We start from the raw sequence: 6,394 nt of genomic DNA on the forward strand, positions 1-6,394 counted from the left end.
GACCAGTCTGGCCAACATAGCGAAACCCTGTCTCTACTAAAATACAAAAAATTAGCTGAGTGTGGTGGTGCATGCCTGTAATCCCAGCTACTCAGGAGACTGAGACATGAGAATCACTTGCACCAGGAGGCGGAGGTTGCAATGAGCCGAAATCACACTACTGCACTCCAGCCTGGGTGACAGAGTGAGACTCTGTCTCAAAAAATTTAGCCAGGCATGGCCACGTGCGGTGGCTCACGCCTGTAATCCCAGCACTTTGGGAGGCCAAGGCAAGCGGATCACGAGGTCAGGAGATCAAAACCATCCTGGCTAATATGGTGAAACTCCGCCTCTACTAAAAATACAAAAAATTAGCCAGGCATGGTGGCGGGTGCCTGTAGTCCCAGCTACTCAGGAGACTGAGGAAGGAGAATGGTGTGAACCTGGGAGGCGGAACTTGCAGTGAGCCGAGATGGTGCCACTGCACTCTAGCCTAGGCAACAGAGTGAGACTCCGTCTCAAAAAAAAAAAAAAATTAGCCGGCATGGTGGCATGCATCTGTAATCCCAGCTACTCGGGAGGCTAAGGAAGGAGAATTGCTTGAACCCAGGAGGTTGCAGTGAACCAAGATCAAACCACTGTACCCCAGCCTGAGTAACAGAGTGAGACTCCATCTCAAAAAAAAAAAAAAAAAAAGCCAGGCGCGGTGGCTCAAGCCTGTAATCCCAGCACTTTGGGAGGCCGAGACGGGTGGATCACGAGGTCAGGAGATCGAGACCATCCTGGCGAACACGGTGAAACCCCGTCTCTACTAAAAAAATACAAAATAACTAGCCGGGTGAGGTGGCGGGCGCCTGTAATCCCAGCCACTTGGGAGGCTGAGGCAGGAGAATGGCGTGAACCTGGGAGGCGGAGCTTGCAGTGAGCTGAGATCCGGCCACTGCACTCCAGCCTGGGCGACAGAGCGAGACTCCGTCTCAAAAAAAAAAAAAATCGACTATTCCATGGGAGGCAAAGGCAGGATGGTTTCAGGCCAGGAGTTAGAGCCAAACTAGGCAACACGGCGAGAACTCCTCATCTCTACATACATACACACACACACACACACACACGCACACACACACATAAATTAGCTGGATGTGGTGGTGTGTGCTTCCAGATACTCAGGAGGCTGACGTGGGAAGATGGTTTGAGCCCTGGAGGTTGAGGCTGCAGTGAGCTATGATCACGCCATGACAGAATGGGAACCAGGTAGAAGACGTGAAAAAGTTGGGGATCCACTCCACCCTTTCAGATGGAAAGAAACACCAAGACTCAAAATGAGGGTGCCCAGGTCCTCACTGAGCAGAGACTCATTGCTAAAAAAAGCCTTACCTATTTGAGTTTTCACTAGTAAGCTAACAACTGCTAGTACTGATCTTTATGGTTTGTAAGCAGTTGGTAATTTTAGTTTGTCTGGGTTTCAGCCAAGAATATTCTATTGTAAACTTAATTATGACAACGGCACTGTAATAATTCAATGTCCTATTATGATACTGCTATAGACAAAATTTGCCTTTACATTGTCGTTTATTTTGTTTTATTTTTCTTTTGAGACAGGGTCTCACTCTGTCACCCAGGCTGGAGTGCAGTGGCTCAATCTTGGCTCACTGAAACTACTGCTTCTCAGGCTGAAGCAATTCTTGCACTTCCGCTTCCCAAGTAGTTGGGACCACAGGTGTGAACCACCATGCCAGGCCAATTTTTGTATTTTTAGTAGATACGGGGTTACCCAGGCTGGTCTTGAATTCCTGTGCTCAAGCGATCCATTTGCCTCGCCTCCCAAAGTGCTGAGATTACAACTATGAGGCACTGATATTTATTCTTTCTTTTCTTTTTTGTTTGAGACAGGGTCTCACTCTGTTGCCCAGGCTGGAGTGCATTGGTGTGATCTCGGCTCACTGCAAGCTTTACCTCCCAGGTTCAAGCGTTTCTCCTGCCTCAGCCTCCCAGGTAGCTGGGACTATAGGCGCATACCACCATGCCCAACTAATTTTTTTTTTTTTTTTTGAGACAGTGTCTTGCTCTGTCACCAGGCTGGAGTACAGTGGCGCAGTCTTGGCTCACTGCAACCTCCACCTCCAGGGTTCAAGCAATTCTCTGCCTCAGCCTCCCAAGTAGCTGGGATTACAGGCACCTGCCACCACACCCAGGTAATTTTTGTATTTTTAGTAGAGATGGGGTTTCACCATGTTGGTCAGGCTGGTCTCGGACTCCTGACCTCGTGATCCACCCGCTTCAGCCTCCCAAAGTGCTGGCATTACAGGCATGAGCCACCGCGCCTGGCCTACTTTTTTAAATTAAATTTTAAAAATTAAGTTTATTTTTAATGTTATTTTTTATTTATTTTTGAGACGGAATTTTGCTCTGTCGCCCAGGCTGGAGTGCAGTGGTACTATCTTGGCTCACTGCAACCTCTGCCTCCAGGGTTCAAGTGATTCTCCTGCCTCAGCCTCCCGAATAGCTGGGGCTACAGGTGCATGCCACTACGCCTGGCTAATTTTTTTGGATTTTTTTTTTTTTGAGACGGAGTCTCGCTGTCTCCCAGGCTGGAGTGCAGTGGCTGGATTTTGGCTCACTGCAAGCTCCGCCTCCCGGGTTCACGCCATTCTCCTGCCTTAGCCTCCCGAGTAGCTGGGACTACAGGCACCCGCCACCATGCCCACCTAATTTTTTGTATTTTTAGTAGAGACGGGGTTTCACTGTGTTAGCCAGGATGGTCTCGATCTCCTGACCTCGTGATCCGCCCACCTTGGCCTCCCAAAGTGCTGGGATTACAGGCGTGAGCCACTGCACCTGGCCAATTTTTTTGTATTTTTAGTAGAGAGAGGGTTTCACTGTATTGGTCAGGCTGGTCTTCAACTCCTGACCTTGTGATCCGCCCGCCTCAGCCTCCCAGAGTGCTGGGATTACAGATGTGAGCCATGGCACCTGGCCTTATTTATTTATTTATTTATTTATTTATTTATTTATTTATTTATTTATTTTGAGACAGAGTCTCGCTCTGTCGCCCAGGCTGGAGTGCAGTGGCTGGATCTCAGCTCACTGCAAGCTCTGCCTCCCGGGTTCACGTCACTCTCCTGTCTCAGCCTCCCGAGTAGCTGGGACTACAGGTGCCCACCACCACGCCCAGTTAATTTTTTTGTATTTTTTTTTAGTGGAGATGGGGTTTCACTGTGTTAGCCAGGATGGCCTTGATCTCCTGACCTCGTGATCCACCCGCCTCGGCCTCCCAAAGTGCTGAGATTACAGGCATGAGCTACCGCACCAGGCCCAGCCTATTTATTTATTGTTAAAGAGATGGGGTCTCACTATGTTGCCTAGACTGGAGTGCTGTGGCGCTATCTGGGCTCACTGCAACCTCTGCTTCCTGGGTTTAAGTGATTCTCCTGCCTCAGCCTTCTGAGTAGCTGGGACTATAGGGATGCACCACCATGTCCGGCTAATTTTTGTATTTTTAGTAGAGGTGGGGTTTCACCATGTTTCCCAGGCTGGTCTCAAACTCCCAACCTCAGGTGATCCACCCGCCTCGGCCTCCCAAAGTGCTGGGATTACAGGCATAAGCCACCGCACCCAGCCATCTGGTGTGTTCTTTGAGGATAAGGCAGCAGTAAGTGTGTTGGGTTGAGGCAGCCCTCAGGCCTGTTCCTTCCCTATCCCCACCTTTAACCACAGGGACAGCGTGGTAGAACCCAGTGGCGCCAGTTCATGAACTTGCCATGGAACCAGTTGGTGGCTCTGGTCCTTCTGCCCCAAGGTGCTTCTGGTCACTTCTGATGACACCGGAGAAGTCAGTGTCCTTTCCTTATTTTCTCTTTTTTTTTTTTTTACTTGGGTGTTCTGGAAGTGTCTTTCCTCTGACAGTGTTGCTGGACATGGGGAAACGAAAGGGTATGAAAGAGAAGGAGAGAAGGATAAAGACCACCCCTCATTCCTGCCCTTCCAGAGGGGTAGCCTGGGAAGTCTATGGAGGAGGTGACTTTGAGCCATGATATGACCTTAGATGAGGGGCCCCTCTGAGCCTCAGGAGGCTCTTCTGCAAAATGGGACAAATAAAGAAATGTCACCGGGCACGGTGACTCACGCCTGTAATCCCAGCACTTTGGGAGGCCGAGGCAGGTGGATCACCTGAGGTCAGGAGTTTGAGACCAGCCTGACCAACATGGAGAAACCCCGTCTCTACTAAAAATACAAAATTAGCCGAGTGTGGTGGCACATGCCTATAATCCCAGCTACTACGGAGGCTGAGGCAGGAGAATTGCTTGAACTTGGGAGGCAGAGGTTTTGGTGAGCCAAGATCGTGCCATTGCACTCTAGCCTGGGCAACAAGAGTGAAACTCCGTCTCAAAAAGAAAAAAAGAAATGTCCACTGTGTGCAGTGGCTCAGGCCTGTAATTCCAGCACTTCGGGAGGCCAAGGCAGGAGAACCACTTGAGTGCAGGAGTTCCAGATCAGCCTGGGCAACATAGCGGGACCCCATCTCTACCAAAAAATTAAAAAATTAGCCAGGCACCAGGTGTGGTGGCTCAGGCCTGTAATCCCAGCACTTTGGGAGGCTGAGGCAGGTGGATTCTTGAGCCCAGGAGTTTCAGACCAGCCTGGGCAACATAGTAAGACCCCTGTCTCTACACACACACCAAATTTGCCAGGCGTGGTAGTGCACATCTGTGGTCCCAGCTACTTGGGAGGCTGAGGTGAGAGAATCATTTGAGTCCTGAAGCTCAAGACTGCAAGTGAGCTGTGATTGTGCCACTGCCCTCCAGCCTAGGCAACAGACCAAGACTCTGCCTCAAAAAAAGGAAAAGGGCCAGGTATGGTGGCTCACATCTATAATCCCAGCACTTTGGGAGGCTGAGGCGGACAGATCACGAGGTCAGGAGACTGAGACCATCCTGGCTAACATGGTGAAACCCCATCTCTACTAAAATTACAAAAAATTAGCCAGACGTGGTGGCGGGCACCTGTAGTCCCAGCTATTCGGGAGGCTGAGGCAGGAGAATGGCATGAAGCCAGGAGGCTGAGCTTGCAGTGAACCGAGATTGTGCCACTGCACTCCAGCCTGGGTGACAAAGTGAGACTCCATCTCAAACAAAAAAAAAAGGGAAAAGAAGGCCAGATGTGGTGGCTCATGCCTGTAATCCCAGCACTTTGGGAGGCTGAGGCGGGTGGATCACAAGGTCAGGAGTTCAAGACCAGTCTGACCAACATAGTGAAACCCCGTCTCTACTAAAAATACAAAAAATTAGCCGAGTGTAGTGGTGTGCACCTGTAACCCCAGATACTCGGGAGGCTAAGGCCGGAGACTCGTGTAAACCTGGGAGGCAGAGGTTGCAGTGAGCCAAGATGGTGCCATTGCACTCCAGCTCGGGCAACAGTGCAAGACTCTGTCGCCAAAGAAAAAAAAAAGGAAAAGAAATGCCATCCCAAGGTGATCCTTCACAGGAAGGGACTCAGAAAAGCAGTGAGCTGGCCGGGCGTGGTGGCTCATGCCTGTAATCCCAGCACTTTGTGAGGCCGAGGTGGGTGGATCATGAGGTCAGGAGGTCGAGACCATCTTGGCAAACACGGTGAAACCCCATCTCTGCTAAAAATACAAAAAAAATTAGCCGGGCGTGGTGGCGGGCACCTGTAGTCCCAGCTTCTTGGGAGGCTGAGTCAGGAGAATGGCGTGTACCCAGGAGGCGGTGGAGCTCGCAGTGAGCGGAGATCGTACCACTGCACTCCAGCCTGGGCGACAGAGCGAGAATCCGTCTCAAAAAAAAAAAAAGAAAAGCAGTGAGCTACAATAACCATCTGAAGCTGGGAGACACTGACTACTCACTCTTCGCAAAGGGCTCAGCAGCACACAGCCTCCCTGTGGGGATGCCCTCGGGGAAGATGTGGCCCAGAGTAGTCTTTTGGGCCCTGCTCTTCAGTCCTGGCTCTTAGTAGGACCCTCTGCAGTCAAACTAGCACAGCCCGAGCCAGGCTGACCTTAAAAAGTAAGCATTCAGGGCCTAGGGACCTTGGGCAAAGCAGAGAAGTTGGCGTCAGATGAGGTGCAGCAGGTATGGCAGAATAAGGTGTTCTCAGGTCCCCAGTGCAGCCCCCAGATAAGCCCGCAGTATTTTCCTTATATGATCTGGTCCCACTGTGGGCAGCGCTGCATGCCCAGAGCCTGAGAGGATTATGAAAACATGGCAAGGGAAGTGAGGCCAGGGGACCCAGCATGGGGGCGTGAGGAGCAGGGGATAGTGGGTGGGGCTAGAGGACAGGGAGTTTAGGGAGGCCTCTGCTGCTGTATCTGTGAGCCCCAGCCAATGATGATGTGGCCACTGCACAATCTGAGTTCTGGGAACCACGTGGTAGAGTGTGTTCTGGGAATAGACTGAAGCAA

The 6,394-nt window shown here is 50.9% G+C and overlaps 2 non-coding genes across 2 annotated transcripts; both read left to right on the forward strand.

The window, feature by feature from the left end:
• Positions 1–6,083: 6,083 nt before the first annotated feature.
• Positions 6,084–6,227, forward strand: LOC111530678. The gene has a single exon (XR_002727877.1).
• An 84-nt stretch (positions 6,228–6,311) lies between these two features.
• On the forward strand, positions 6,312–6,394 carry LOC111530677. The gene has a single exon (XR_002727876.1).

Source organism: Piliocolobus tephrosceles, chromosome 19 (assembly GCF_002776525.5).
Source record: "Piliocolobus tephrosceles isolate RC106 chromosome 19, ASM277652v3, whole genome shotgun sequence".
Taxonomy (NCBI): Eukaryota; Metazoa; Chordata; class Mammalia; order Primates; family Cercopithecidae; genus Piliocolobus; species Piliocolobus tephrosceles.